This window comes from Podarcis vaucheri (genome assembly GCF_965113315.1).
Source record: "Podarcis vaucheri genome assembly, chromosome: 7".
NCBI lineage: Eukaryota > Metazoa > Chordata > Lepidosauria > Squamata > Lacertidae > Podarcis > Podarcis vaucheri.
Genome location: NC_138765.1, coordinates 35,662,842 through 35,677,210, shown reverse-complemented (window position 1 = coordinate 35,677,210; position 14,369 = coordinate 35,662,842).

Below are 14,369 nucleotides of genomic sequence, written 5' to 3'. Positions count from 1 at the left end.
TGCTGGTCTCTTTGTACCTGTTGTACTTTGCCACAACGCTTCACCCACTCCACTGTTCTAGATACAACTTTGCACGGTTTGTTTCAACAGCCCTGTGCCTGAACAACATGTGTTCTGTCTGACATACGTTCATTTGCAGATAAAAAAGCTGAGCAGGTAATGAGCAAACTGGAAGGTGGGCATCAGTCCCAACAGCAGCAGAGCCCACAATTCTGAATGGCTTTTTCAGAAATAGCCAGATCCAAACTACGCCAACTGTTCTTTTCAGAGTGTGACATGGAGTAGCCACCAGCCATCAAGGTCCTAATTTGCACCTTACAGTGCAAAATAATGCAAACCCCTAAAATAGGGCCAGCAGATCAAGAGCTGAACATGGCCCTCTAGGTACTGTCGGTACCAGGGGTGCCAACTTGAATAAAATATTGTGGGGGGCCCAGGTAAGCCCCGCCCCACATAATCAATCACATGACACAGTACACACACAGCATTTGAATGGCAATGCCCATCAACTTTGTGGGGGCCTGGCCCCCTCAAATATTTTATTGTGAGGGCTGAAGCCTCCACGGCCCCTAGGAGTTGGCTCCTATGGTCGGTACTCTCCCAGGTCATGACCCTTAGCCACACCCACTCTCCCCAGGCCATTGGGTCTGCTGTGTGCACTCCTTGAATACTTTTGCCGGGCTAGAATGTATTTTTAAACTGTGATGATGCCTCTTGCCTGAGGGATGTGTGCATATGGGTATGTGTGCAGCTTTTGCCTAGCTGGAATGTAGCCTAATGTACAAAGTCAAGCGTTTGCCTCTGGCCATGCTTACTGTTGGTATACGCCCCCAGGCAACAAGGGAATGCAGCCCTTGGGATTCTTCGCCCCTGCCCTAAAGAAGGAGAGGGCCACCTTTCATATAATAACATTTCCCCAACACTAATACTAGAATTACCGTGTTTTTCGCTCTATAAGACGCACCAGACCACAAGACGCACCTAGTTTTTGGAGGAGGAAAACAAGAAAAAAAATATTCTGAATCTCAGAAGCCAGAACAGCAAGAGTGATCACTGCACAGTGAAAGCAGCAATCCCTCTTGCTGTTTTGGCTTCTGGGATAGCTGTTGTCAGGGGTTTAGGAGCAGAGGCAAGGGCAAGGGAGGAAACAGAGAGCGAAGGGGAGGAGGCAGAAGAAAAGATGAGTGATGACGACGACCCGAGATCTCCGAGTCTTTCCAGTGAATCAGAGGATTCACAGAAAGGAGCACCAGTGGCCAGGGCAAGGGGGGAGTCTAGGGGGGCACCCCAGGAAGATAGAGCCAGAGGGGACTCAGAGGAGAGCAGTTGGAAATCGGGACCAGCGTCACCGCCAGAGAGCAGGGAAGAGGAAGGGAGCCAGGGGGCAAGCGCTGGCAGCTCACCACAGGAGGGAGGGCATGAGTCAGGAGTGGCCACACCTCCATCGGGGAGCGAAGAAACGGTTAAGAGGAAAGTGGAAGGTTGGGCGCGCGCGCCAAGTTCAAATGCAGAGGAAGGCGGCGCAGTAAGCAGCCCGGAAAGGGAGCCAGGTCCTAAAGCCCGGCGCAAGGAGGCAGGAGGGTCCGGGTCAGCGTCAGAAGAATCCCGGAAGGAAGAAGCCCCGGGGGGTAGAGGGACCCAGAGGAGGACAGTCAGGCGGAAAAGGTGGAGCAGGGCTAGGATATTAAGTTGGTGCGCACGGGGCGGAGACTCAGACGGAGATTCGTCGATCTAGCTACTAGACGTAGAGTTGCGCGCAGCAGCGTGAGAATGGAAACTGTAATTCAATAAAGACTTTTACTTAATGATCGCTGGCTAGCGTGATCCTCTGTGAGCTAGGATCTTCAAGCAGCTCTGACAGTAAGCTCCGTCTCCAAATTGTGGGCATCTACAGCCCCGAGGAGGGGAGAGAAACAGGTGCCTACTAGTGAGCTCACGAACAGCAGACGACATGACGGCTGAGCAGCAGATAGAGGAACTCAGAAAAGCAGTGGCACAACTGAATGCCGAGGCTCTCGCATCCAGGAAGAGAGAGGAGGAGGCAGCTGCCGCCTGCAGGGATCTCCAGGTCAGGTTAGACGTGCTGACGAAGCAGACACCCCGGCAGGAGGGAATTGGGTTGGCGAGACGAACAGGCGGGCTGGTCTCTCACTTCGATGGGAACCTGCAACAGTATCCCAACTTTAGAGCAGACGTACTGTGCGCACTGCAACTGCTGCATAAAGACTTTAGAGATGAGCAAGAGAGAGTGGGATTCATCATGTCCCATTTGCATGGGGATGCTAAAGCATGGCTACGCAATTTATGGAGAGATAAGGATCCGGCGCTCCAGAATGCAGATGCCTTTATTAAAGCGATGGATGGGTGTTTTTTATCAAGTATTGACGTGGATCTTGCCCGGAAGGAGGTGCATGGACTAAGACAAGGGAGGGCCAGCGTCAGACAGTACCATGCCCGCTTTTTCGCCTTGGTCAGTGCCCTGGAATGGGACAGAGATTCGGCCCCGGTAAGAGACCTCTTTTGGGAGGGGCTGCACAGCTCGATTAAAGATGAGATCGCGAGGGGGGAGAGACCCCGAACCACCCAGGAGGTCGTTCAGAGGGCACTGGCAGTGGGGGTGAGGCTGGAAGAACGTCCGTGGAGCAGGGACGAAGGGCGTGGAGGGCGCGAACCAGCCAGGGGCCCCTCCTTCCTTCCCAGAGAAGCAGCGCGGGCGCAATCCACGCCTCCGCCAGGAGGAGGAGCCGAACCTATGGAGGTTGGAGGTGCAAGGGCTCAGTCAGCAACCAGAGCCCTAGCACCGGCAGCAGTGAAAGCGAAGCCTCCTAGAGGGAACAGGAAGTGTTACGTCTGTGAGGAGCCAGGGCATATGGCGAAAGAGTGTCCCCAGAGGCTCCACAAGCTCACTGCAGCCTCAGCAATGGTGACTGCAGCAACGCAGCAAGGAGGACCACAGCAGGGAAACGAAGCAGTCTGGCTGGAGGAAGAGGCCCTGGGGCCCAGCCAGACGTGTTAGTGACGCAGTCCCCAGAGATTTTACAGCCCGTGAACCCCCTCCCGCCCAAACCAGTGGTGAGGCTCACCGCATCTCTCCAGCTGCCCAATGGAATCACCATGGACGTGCCAATTACTATCGACTCGGGCAGCAACGCGGACTTTATAGGGCAGGAGTTTGTCGACAAGCACGCTATACAGTTGCTGCCGGCCACACTGCCCCTGCAGGTTGTCACGGTGGATGGCAGGGAGTTGCTAGGGGGGCAAGTGGTGAAGCAGACGCCGCCAATGGCGATGCGACTTGGGAATCACAAAGAAATCATCAGCTTCAATGTCACTCAACTATCAGATACGCCCATTGTATTGGGAATGAGTTGGCTGGACAAGCACAGCCCAACGCTGGCTTGGTACCAGAGGCAGCTGATCTTCGGCTCTTCCTTTTGTGCTGAACACTGCATCGTGCCCCGGCAGGAAGGAGAGGAAGAGGAGTCACAGCTGCTGCTAGGCACGCTGCAAGCGATTCCCCACAAGTATGCAGAATTTTTGGAAGTTTTCTGCGAGAAGGAGGCGGACAGGCTACCCCCTCACAGACCATATGACTGCAAAATTGACCTGCTTCCGGGGGCGGCGCTGCCTAAAGGGAAACTGTATTCCATGTCAGAGGACGAGCTGCAGGAACTCAAAGAGTTCCTAGATCATAATTTGGAGCGCGGTTTCATCCGAGAGTCCAAGGCAGCGGGGGGCAGTCCTGTATTCTTTGTTAAAAAGCGAGACACGCCCCAAAAAAGACTGGTCGTGGACTATCGCATTTTAAACAATGGGACCAAGCCGTCGGACTTCCCCATGCCCCGAATAGACGACCTCCTGGCGAAGGTGCGGAAGGGAAAAGTGTTCACCAAGTTAGACCTGCGAGGGGCGTACAACCTCATTCGCATGCGGGAGGGAGATGAGTGGAAGACGGCCATGTTCACGCCACTGGGTACCTACGAATACAGAGTTATGCCTTTTGGATTGCAAAATGGCTCCCACGTTTTTCAAGCTTTTATGCATCACGTGTTGGCGGGACTTCTCTACAAGACGTGCGTCTGTTTCTTAGATGACATCCTGATCTTTTCGGAATCGCAGCAGGAGCATGACAGACACGTCAAGGAAGTGCTGACCAGACTAAAGCAACATAGGCTCTACGCCAAGCTGGAGAAGTGCCAATTTGACGTGACGGAGGTGGATTTTCTGGGCTACAAGTTGTCTGACAAGGGGCTCGCCATGGACAGCGCCAAGGTTCGAGCGGTATTGGATTGGAAGAGTCCACGCAACCGGAAAGAGGTCCAAAGGTTTGTCGGCTTTGCGAACTTCTATCGCAAGTTTATCAAGGGCTTCGCTATGCAGACAGCGGCCATCACAGACACGCTTAGCTCCAAGAAAAAGAAGTTCGTTTGGACAGAGGAGGCGGAGCAGTCCTTTCAGGCACTCAAGCGTCTCTTCGCGTCGGAAGAGCAGCTGCTTCACGTCAACCCCAGCAGGCCGATGAGGGTGGAGACAGACGCCTCGGACAGAGCCGTGGGGGCGGTCCTGCTGCAAAAGGACCAGCAGGGGGTGTGGCGGCCGGGAGCGTTTTACTCCAGGAAGCTCAGCAAGTCCGAGCAGAACTACACCATCTGGGACAGGGAGTTGCTGGCCATTCATGCAGCGTTCAAAGCGTGGAGGCACTTCCTGATCGGCGCCAAGCACACGGTGCAGGTTTGCACGGACCACAAGAATCTGGAGCACTGGCGCACGGCACAGTTCCTAAACCAGAGGCAGATACGTTGGGCTGAGTTTTTTGCGAACTTCGACTTCCGCATAGAGTATGTCCCGGGGGACACTAACATCATGGCGGACGCCCTCTCCCGTAAGCCACAGTATCTGGAGGACGCAACGCCAGCGGCCGCCATGCACATCTTCGCACCAACAGTATGGGCGTGCGCCGCGGCCACCGTGGACCTGGAGGCGGTGCGGCGAGCGTTGCAGGATGACTCCTTCGCGCAAGCAAAGATGGCAGAGGTGCAAAGGGGCAAGGCTGAGGCCGACGGTTTCCAGCTACGAGATGGATTGCTCATCTGTAAAGGGGCCATCTACGTACCGGGAGACGACCTTCGCGCCAAGGTGCTGCAGCAGCTGCACGACGCGCCCACGGCCGGGCACTTTGGCAAGGAGAAGACGGTGGAATTAGTCGCCAGAGACTTCTGGTGGCCTGGAATGAGAGGGGAGGTCGCAGACTACGTGGCGAGGTGTGACACCTGCCAGAGGGCCAAACCAGTGCACAGACCGCCGGCAGGACTGTTGGAACCGCTGCAAACTCCGGTCGAACCTTGGGAAAGGGTGGCTCTGGACTTTGTCACAGATCTGCCCAGCTCGAGGGGCAAGACGGCAGTGCTGGTGGTGGTGGACCTGTTTTCCAAGATGGCACATTTCATTCCGTGTGCGAAGGTGGCCACGGCGGAGCAAACCGCCAAACTGTTCATAGACCACGTGTTCAAGGTTCACGGTCTGCCGCGGTCAATTCTGTCCGACCGCGGGCGGCAGTTCATCTCGAATTTCTGGCAGAAGCTGATGGGCTTCCTAAACGTCAAGATCAACCTGGCGTCGGCGAGACACCCGCAGACCAACGGGCAAGCGGAGCGGGTCAATGCCATCCTGCAGCAGTACCTGAGATGCTATGCGAATCAACAGCCTGCGACGTGGGTGGATTACCTGCCGCTTGCCGAGTTCGCCTACAACAACACGAAGCACGTGTCCACGGGGGTCACGCCGTTCTTCGCCAACAACGGGAGGCACCCCAGAACCTTCCCGGGACTGGAAAGAATGGGGGAGGGGGAGCCGCAGACAGCAGATGCATTCGCGTCGGAGCTGCAGGAAGTCCACGATCAGCTGAGGCGCCACCTGGAGCTGGCCAAACACGCATACAAGGTACAAGCGGACAGGCACAGAAGGGTTGGCGAAGAGCTCCACGTGGGAGACTGGGTCTGGTTAGCAGCCCACGCAGTGCCGGCCAGGTCGTTGGCCAAGAAGAAACTAGGGCATAAACAACTGGGGCCCTACCAAGTCGAAGAGCAGGTCAACCCGGTAGCTTTCAGACTGGCACTTCCGGAGGGTTCCAGAATGCATCCGGTGTTCCACAGATCGGTGCTCACTCCCTACAAGGCACCGCACAGGTTCCAGGAACCCGGAACGGCGCCGAGTCCGGTCAGAGACAGAACGGGGCACGCGGGAGTGGCACAGAAGGAGCGCATCAATGACGTCACGGAGATTTTGGACTCCAGATGGGGGGAAGAGGGGGTAGAATACTTTCTCGCCAAGGAGGGCACCCCGGCCAGTGCGAACAGCTGGGTGCCGGGCTACGCCTTGGACGAACCTCTACTCAAAGACGAGTTTCATGCCCTCTTCCCACATAGACCTATGCCAGCAGACTTTTTCGACGACTGGCTTTTCACGCCCACGCTTTCGGCCAGCACTTTCCGGGGGTTCGACTCGGACGAGGACCCGACACAAGACGTCCGTTCCCCGGAGGGGTCACCCTCGGGATCTGCATCAGAACCCTCGTATTGGTGGGACGATAGACCAGAGGAGCAGTTCCGCAGAAGGTGGCTGGAAGGCCCAGGACGAGCAACGCCGCCAGGAGGAAGTGAGGGAGAGACGGACATGGACGTTTTCGGGGACGACCCTGGTTTCGAGCACGGCGGCACAGAGATGGAAGCGGAGGTGACCGTCGTCGACGAGAGCAGGGAGGGAGACCCGCGAGACTTCAGATGGAGGCCCGCCACGGGAAGCGAACGATATCCGACGTTCGTCCCTTTGCAACAGCAGACCCCAGCTCCAGCACCGGAAGGAGGGGAGGGGGGAATGGGGGGCTTCGAGGGGGGGATGGATGTCAGGGGTTTAGGAGCAGAGGCAAGGGCAAGGGAGGAAACAGAGAGCGAAGGGGAGGAGGCAGAAGAAAAGATGAGTGATGACGACGACCCGAGATCTCCGAGTCTTTCCAGTGAATCAGAGGATTCACAGAAAGGAGCACCAGTGGCCAGGGCAAGGGGGGAGTCTAGGGGGGCACCCCAGGAAGATAGAGCCAGAGGGGACTCAGAGGAGAGCAGTTGGAAATCGGGACCAGCGTCACCGCCAGAGAGCAGGGAAGAGGAAGGGAGCCAGGGGGCAAGCGCTGGCAGCTCACCACAGGAGGGAGGGCATGAGTCAGGAGTGGCCACACCTCCATCGGGGAGCGAAGAAACGGTTAAGAGGAAAGTGGAAGGTTGGGCGCGCGCGCCAAGTTCAAATGCAGAGGAAGGCGGCGCAGTAAGCAGCCCGGAAAGGGAGCCAGGTCCTAAAGCCCGGCGCAAGGAGGCAGGAGGGTCCGGGTCAGCGTCAGAAGAATCCCGGAAGGAAGAAGCCCCGGGGGGTAGAGGGACCCAGAGGAGGACAGTCAGGCGGAAAAGGTGGAGCAGGGCTAGGATATTAAGTTGGTGCGCACGGGGCGGAGACTCAGACGGAGATTCGTCGATCTAGCTACTAGACGTAGAGTTGCGCGCAGCAGCGTGAGAATGGAAACTGTAATTCAATAAAGACTTTTACTTAATGATCGCTGGCTAGCGTGATCCTCTGTGAGCTAGGATCTTCAAGCAGCTCTGACAGCTGTGCAGCCTGCATTCACTCCATAAGACGCACACACATTTCCCCTTACTTTTTAGGAGGGAAAAAGTGAGTCTTATAGAGCAAAAAATACGGTAATATCTGGGCTTCCAGGGAAGGGAGCCTGGTTCTGTCACTATATACTTATTGAAAAGCATTTATAAACCCCTTAATGTTTTAAACATATCTAAGTGGTGTAGAATATAAAAACAAAGAACATCACTGAAATAGAAAGCAGAACCAGGTTCTCTTCCCAGGAGGACTCTAGAACAGTTGGTTACACAGTCAGGGCTGCTTGTACGTCTGAGGCACTGGCAGCATTCACACGTCAGAGTAAACCACAGTTAATGGTTTGTTGTGAATGCGGAGATCGCTTCCACTTTGCTCTGACCTCAAGGTACATTCACATCAGTGGTTTAAAGTGCAGTGAGGTCATTTCTTCCCTTCTGTGGTTCAAGCTGCATTTGTGCGGGGCTGCCTTATGTGCAAATTGCCTGTATGGTACTTAGATCATTTAACTGCTCCTGTCCCAGAAATACTCACCCTCCAAGAACTTGGCGTGTTGAGTTACATTCTGTGAGTTGCCTTCCTTTAGGCTGAGTGTCATAAGGCACCATTGCTTTAGCTACAGTTCTACATGTTGAGATGGCAGAAGGCAAATTATTATAATTGTAGAGTTGGGAGGGACCCCAAGAGTCATCTAGTCCAACCCCCTGCAATGCAGGAATCAAAACTAAAGCATCCATTACAGATGGCCATCCAATCTCTCCTCAAAAACCTCCAAGGAAGGAGAGTCCACCACCTGTAGGGAGAATCCAGTCCACTGTCAAACGAGGTAAGATGTGAGTCTGAGAATCTGCAGCCCAGTCAGGGAAACAGCATGTGGGAAGCCTAGGCAGGTGAGGGCGGCAGTTGGATCAAACCAAAACATAGTAGGAAGGTTGGCACTGATGATAGAGCAAGATACACTCAGCAAAGTGACTCATTCAGAAACAGGTGGGTGGGCTCGATTCTTACAGCCAAAACAGCTGGAAGAGTCATGTGGGAGATCAGTAACTGGGTCTCCCAATGCTTTCACTGTCACCTCATAGCAGCCACCAAGGGTGTTGGGGTTGGCCCTCTAAATTTAGAGCAGTGCTGTTTGGGGAAGGGGTGGCTAACCCCCTCCCCTGATTCAAAGGCATCCCCCCATTTCTCTGATCAAAATACTGCCCCTGCCCTAACCCAAAGTTTTTGTTATCCGCAGTAGGAATATCTACAGGCATGATAGAATAGCAACCCTGTGATAGAAGCGTCTTTCTGTTTTCAGCAAACACACTAGCTGCTTCAAAGAGAGTGATTTAAATTCAGGAAAGAGCCCCCAGTGCTGCTGTCCAATCACATCTAGTGCCTCCCTGGGCAGCTTAAAAGTTGGAGGTTGGGGCAGGGGGGACAGTATGGGGCTGTCAAATCTGAGCAGTAGTGCAGTTAGGGAAAATGTACAAAACTAGTTCAAATATATGTTGGAAGTGTAAGGAAAAGGAGGGGACATTTTATCATATGTGGTGGGATTGTAATGTAATTTTTAAAAATTGGGAAATGATATGCAACGAATTGAAAAAAATGTTCCATTTAACATTTGTTTAAAAACCTGAAGCCTTTTTTGTTAAGGATTGTAGGGAAAGATCTGCCCAAAAAGCTGAAAAATATCTTCATGTATGCGACAACGGTCGTGAGAGTTTTAATAGCACAAGGATGGAAGACTGAAGAAACCCCAACTAAAGAATCATGGCAAGAAAAATTGATGGACTATGCAGAACTGGCAAAACTGACATATAAGCTATGGGGCAAGGATAACTGTGACTTTAAAGATGAATGGGAACCCTCTACAAAGTATTTGAAGACGCAACAAAGCGAACTGGATTCCTTGGCTGGCTTTGAATAAACATTCACAAACATTTTATTGATAATAAGCAGCTAAATAGTTTGTGTAACATGCAGGAAACAGCATTCATAGAGAAATCAAAGACTGGAACTGAGGGAAGACAGGGGGTGGGGGGGTTGTGTGGGAGGATGGGGGAAGGAGGAAAATTGGGGGGGGGAAATAAGGATGATATGTTTCTGGATAATATGTTTTGTTTTAATTTTGAATTTAAAAAGTTTTTTTAAAAAAATAAAAATCTGAGCAGTAGTTTGCATCTCTTCTGCGTCAGCATTTATGAAAGTAACCCTTAAAAAGAAAGATCTCATGCGCTTCCTCTCATATTCATTTCACTGCTTCTCAGGTCTGGAAAGGCCCTGGTTTAGAGGCACACATAACCGATAGTGATCATTCTGGCTAAAATGCTGCTGCTGCTTATTTGTATTGAAATTTACTTTGTGATAAAATTCAGGTTGGAGGAGTATGTGGTTGCTTTTTGGGTGGGATGGGTTGAACTTCTGCATTTGTAGCACTTTACTCAATAAAAAAATTATCTCCTTGTTAAGAGTGTGGAATTTCACATGCCATGTTTTGCTTGGGAAAGATGGAGGGCACAAGGAAAAGGGGACGACAGAGGATGAGATGGTTGGATACTGTTCTCGAAGCTACCAGCATGAGTTTGACCAAACTGCGGGAGGCAGTGGAAGACAGGAGTGCCTGGCGTGCTCTGGTCCATGGGGTCACGAAGAGTCGGACACGACTAAACGATTAAACAACAACAACAAAGATCACGAAACCGTAAGCAGAGCCTGTCTGATGCATCAGGCCAATGGCGCCTCAAGTCCAGCGTCCTCTTCTCACGGGCCTTTGGGGGAAGCCTGAAAGAAGGACCTCAGTGCTATCATCTGAAGAAAAGGAACAACTGGCCTACAAAACTCATTCTCTTCAAACACGGTGCATTCATCTTTTACAAGGTGCTACAAAGGCCCTACGTTTTCTTGTGTGGGGTTTTAAAAAAAATTATGTGCAGAATCTCTCTCACATGTACTGTTTCCTGATCACACTCGTTGCTTCCTCTCAGGCCTTTTTGTTTGGTGACTCTGCTCTCCCAAATGTCGAACAATGCATCTGTGGTTCTTTTAGTAAGCTGAAAGGGTAGGCCTGGGCTTGGCATGAATTAATAAAACTTCAATGGAAAAGAAACCCCAAACTTCATGATTCACCAACCCTTTGTATTTTGCTTTAGAATGAAAATAAGCCCTCTTTTCCCTTTCCCTTTTCTTTATATTGCCAGCTTTTCTGACCTTCAGAACGTGAGAGCAACCTGTTGGTTCAGACCAATGGCCCACAAAGTCCAGCATCCTCTTCTCACAATGGCTAACCAGGTGCCCCACATACCACACGAGCGCAAGAGCACTTTTCCCTCTTGTGGTTTCAAACAACTGAAATTCAGAACCATTGAAATTCAATGGTCTCCAACCATGCAGACAGAGCATCATGCCCTCCAACATTTCTCCGATGAAAATAGCAACGTCCCATTCCATAATAATCATTTTACTATTTATACCCCACACATCACACTGAGTTGTCCAAGCACTCTGGGCAGCTTCCAACATATATAAAAACAGCAGCAGCAGCAGCAACAACAACAACTGTTATGTACTGAAGTTCTCACCCTGGGCCAGCAGGGGGATACTGTAGATAGTTTTCACTCAGGTCCACATATGCAAATAAGGAACTGAAAGTGACGTTCAGTGATTGGATAGTTACAGAAAGTTGTTACTGTTGCATTGTAGTGGAGCTCTATATAAGCAGGCTGGCTGAACCGTTCAGTTCAGTTCTGTTCTGGGTCTGCGAATAAACAAGAGCTGTTTGAAGAATCGCTGTGCCGTCTGATATGTTCACCCACAACTTAACAACAACAACAATAATAAATTTATTGAATTTATATACTGCCCTATATCCGTAGGTCTCAGGGCGGTTCACAGAACAAACATTAAGCATTAAAAACTTCCCTATACAGGACTGACTTCAGACAGCTTGGGGTCTGGATAACTCCATACCCTCCAACATCTCTCCAATGAAAATAGGGACATCCTAGAAAAAGCGGGACATTCCAGGATCAAATCAGAAACTGGGATGGCTTTTCTAAATCAGGGACATCCCTGGAAAATAGGGACACTTGGAAGGGTCTGCAGCAGGCACCCCCAACCTTTGGCCCCCCAGATGTTCTGGCCTACAACTCCCATGACCCCTAGCTAACAAGACCAGTGGTCAGGGGTGATGGGAATTGTAGTCCAAAACGTCTGGAGGGCCGAAGGTTGGGGATGCCTGGTCTGGAGCATACTACCAACAGCTTTCTCTTCCATGAATTTGTGTAAAGGTAAAGGTACCCCTGCCCATATGGGCCAGTCGTGTCCGACTCTAGGGTTGCGCACTCATCTCGTTCAAGAGGCCAGGAGCCAGCGCTGTCCGGAGACACTTCCGGGTCACGTGGCCATCGTGACTAAGCGGCATCTGGCGAGCCAGCACCAGCGCCGCACACGGAAACGCCGTTTACCTTCCCGCTATAACGCGGTACCTATTTATCTACTTGCACTTAGGGGTGCTTTCGAACTGCTAGGTGGGCAGGAGCTGGGACCGAACGATGGGAGCTCACCCCGTCACAGGGATTCGAACCGCCGACCTTGCGATCAGCAAGTCCTAGGCACTGAGGTTTTACCCACAGCACCACCCGCGTCCCTTTATGAATTTGTGTAATCCTCTTTTAAAGCTGGCCAAGTTGGTTGCCATTACTGCCTCCTGTGGGAGGGAGTTCCAGAGTTTAACTAAGCACTGCATGAAGAAGGACTTTCTTTTCCCACTGTTTCCTTGCATTTATTGATCTGCAGGTAATACTGTGAAGAAAAGCCCTGATCTGCTCCTCCATTTCTCTGAGCCATCTGTCACATATCACCTGCAAATCTCTTCAAATGCAAAACAGGTACTTAACATGCCTACCTGAGAGACCTGAAGGACGCTGAGCACCTGCCTCTAGGGTCCCCTGAAAGCCTTTAAAAAGACTGAGCTGCGCTTGCTGTTTTTGTTCCCTCCAACCATCGGGGATACAGACTATATCCTCATGGTCTAAAAAAAATTCTGAAATTTAGTTACTGCAGAAAAACGCTTAAATTACAGGTCTCTAAGATACAGGAGTGGGACGCGGGTGGCGCTGTGGGTTAAACCACAGAGCCTAGGACTTGCCGATCAGAAGGCTGGCGGTTCGAATTCCTGTGACAGGGTGAGCTCCCGTTGTTCGGTCCCAGCTCCTGCCCACCTAGCAGTTTGAAAGCACGTCAAAGTGCAAGTAGATAAATAGGTACCACTCTGGCGGGAAGGTAAACGGCGTTTCCATGCGCTGCTCTGGTTCGCCAGAAGCAGCTTAGTCATGCTGGCCACATGACTCGGAAGCTGTACGCCAGCTCCCTCGGCCAATAAAGCAAGATGAGCGCCGCAACCCCAGAGTCAGCCACGACTGGACCTAATGGTCAGGGATCCCTTTACCTTTACCTTTAAGATACAGGAAGATCCCAATCATTTCTTGTCAATACAGTGGAATTTTATTTCATATAGTATATTTCTTTATTATTTCTTTTAGTTATTATTTTTTACATTTATTAGATACCTTCTCTCACTGCAGGCAACTCAAGGTGTCTTTGCAAAAACAAAAGAAAGCAACAAACAAAACAATGCAAAAAATAATAATTAAAACCGGGGCAGGAGAAAAAAACCAAAAACATTAAAAACAACCCCACCCTGCTTTAAAAGGCCATAGATTGTTAATATCCAAAGACCTGATTGAAGAGGTATGTTTTTGCCTGGTGCCTGGGGAAAGCATTCCACAAATGGGGAGCCAACACAAAAAAGGCCTGTTCTCAACTTGCCATCCTATGGATCTCTCATGGAAGAGGCACACAGAGAAGGGCTTCAGATGAAGATTACAGGTTCTGTGTCGGTTCATACTGGAAGAGACAGATTTTGAGGTATTGAGGTTTAGTTTCAGATATGCAGATAGCTGGAGAAATATGGTTGTTGTGATTTTAGATTAGGTATTAGTATATAATATGTATGCTTAGTTTTTGTATGCCCTTGCCTTTATTTTGATATATTATTGAACTTTTGCTATTGTTTACTTTTCTCTGCGGTTCCATAATAATTTGAAAACTAATTTTTAAAAAATAAACAAAAGCTATATCTGGTTGAGGGGCCAGAATCAAAGAGGGTGGGGGAGAGCAGTCTAATTAATTAATTAATCAATCAATTAATGGCATTTATATCCTATCTTTCATCCAAAGAGCTCAAGGTGGCATACATTTCTATGCATTTAACAGTTTTTGTATACTGCTTAATAATATGTTATGAAACCCCTAAGTGGTTTACAAAGCATATAAAATATACATTAAACTCTTCAATAAAACTAAGTTTTTAAAATGTAAACAGAAGCAACTGATTTAAAAATATACATTATAAGCTAAAATTACATACTAAAACCTTTTCCTCTCTCCTTATTTTTATCAATAGAAAATGCTGTGAGGTAGGTTAGGCTGAGAGACAGTAACTGGCCCAAGGTCACTTGATTAATTCAATGGCTGAGTGGGGATTCAAACCCTGGTCTCCCAGGCCATATTTCAACTCTCCACTCCAACCACTATGCCTCACGGGCTCTGCTTGGCCTGAGGGCGTTTGTGGTTCACTGTCTCCATCCAGCTTCGTTCCAGAGGCACTGTGCATTCCCTGATTTGCCAGATGTCAACTATGGACCCCACCAGGAACCACAGAG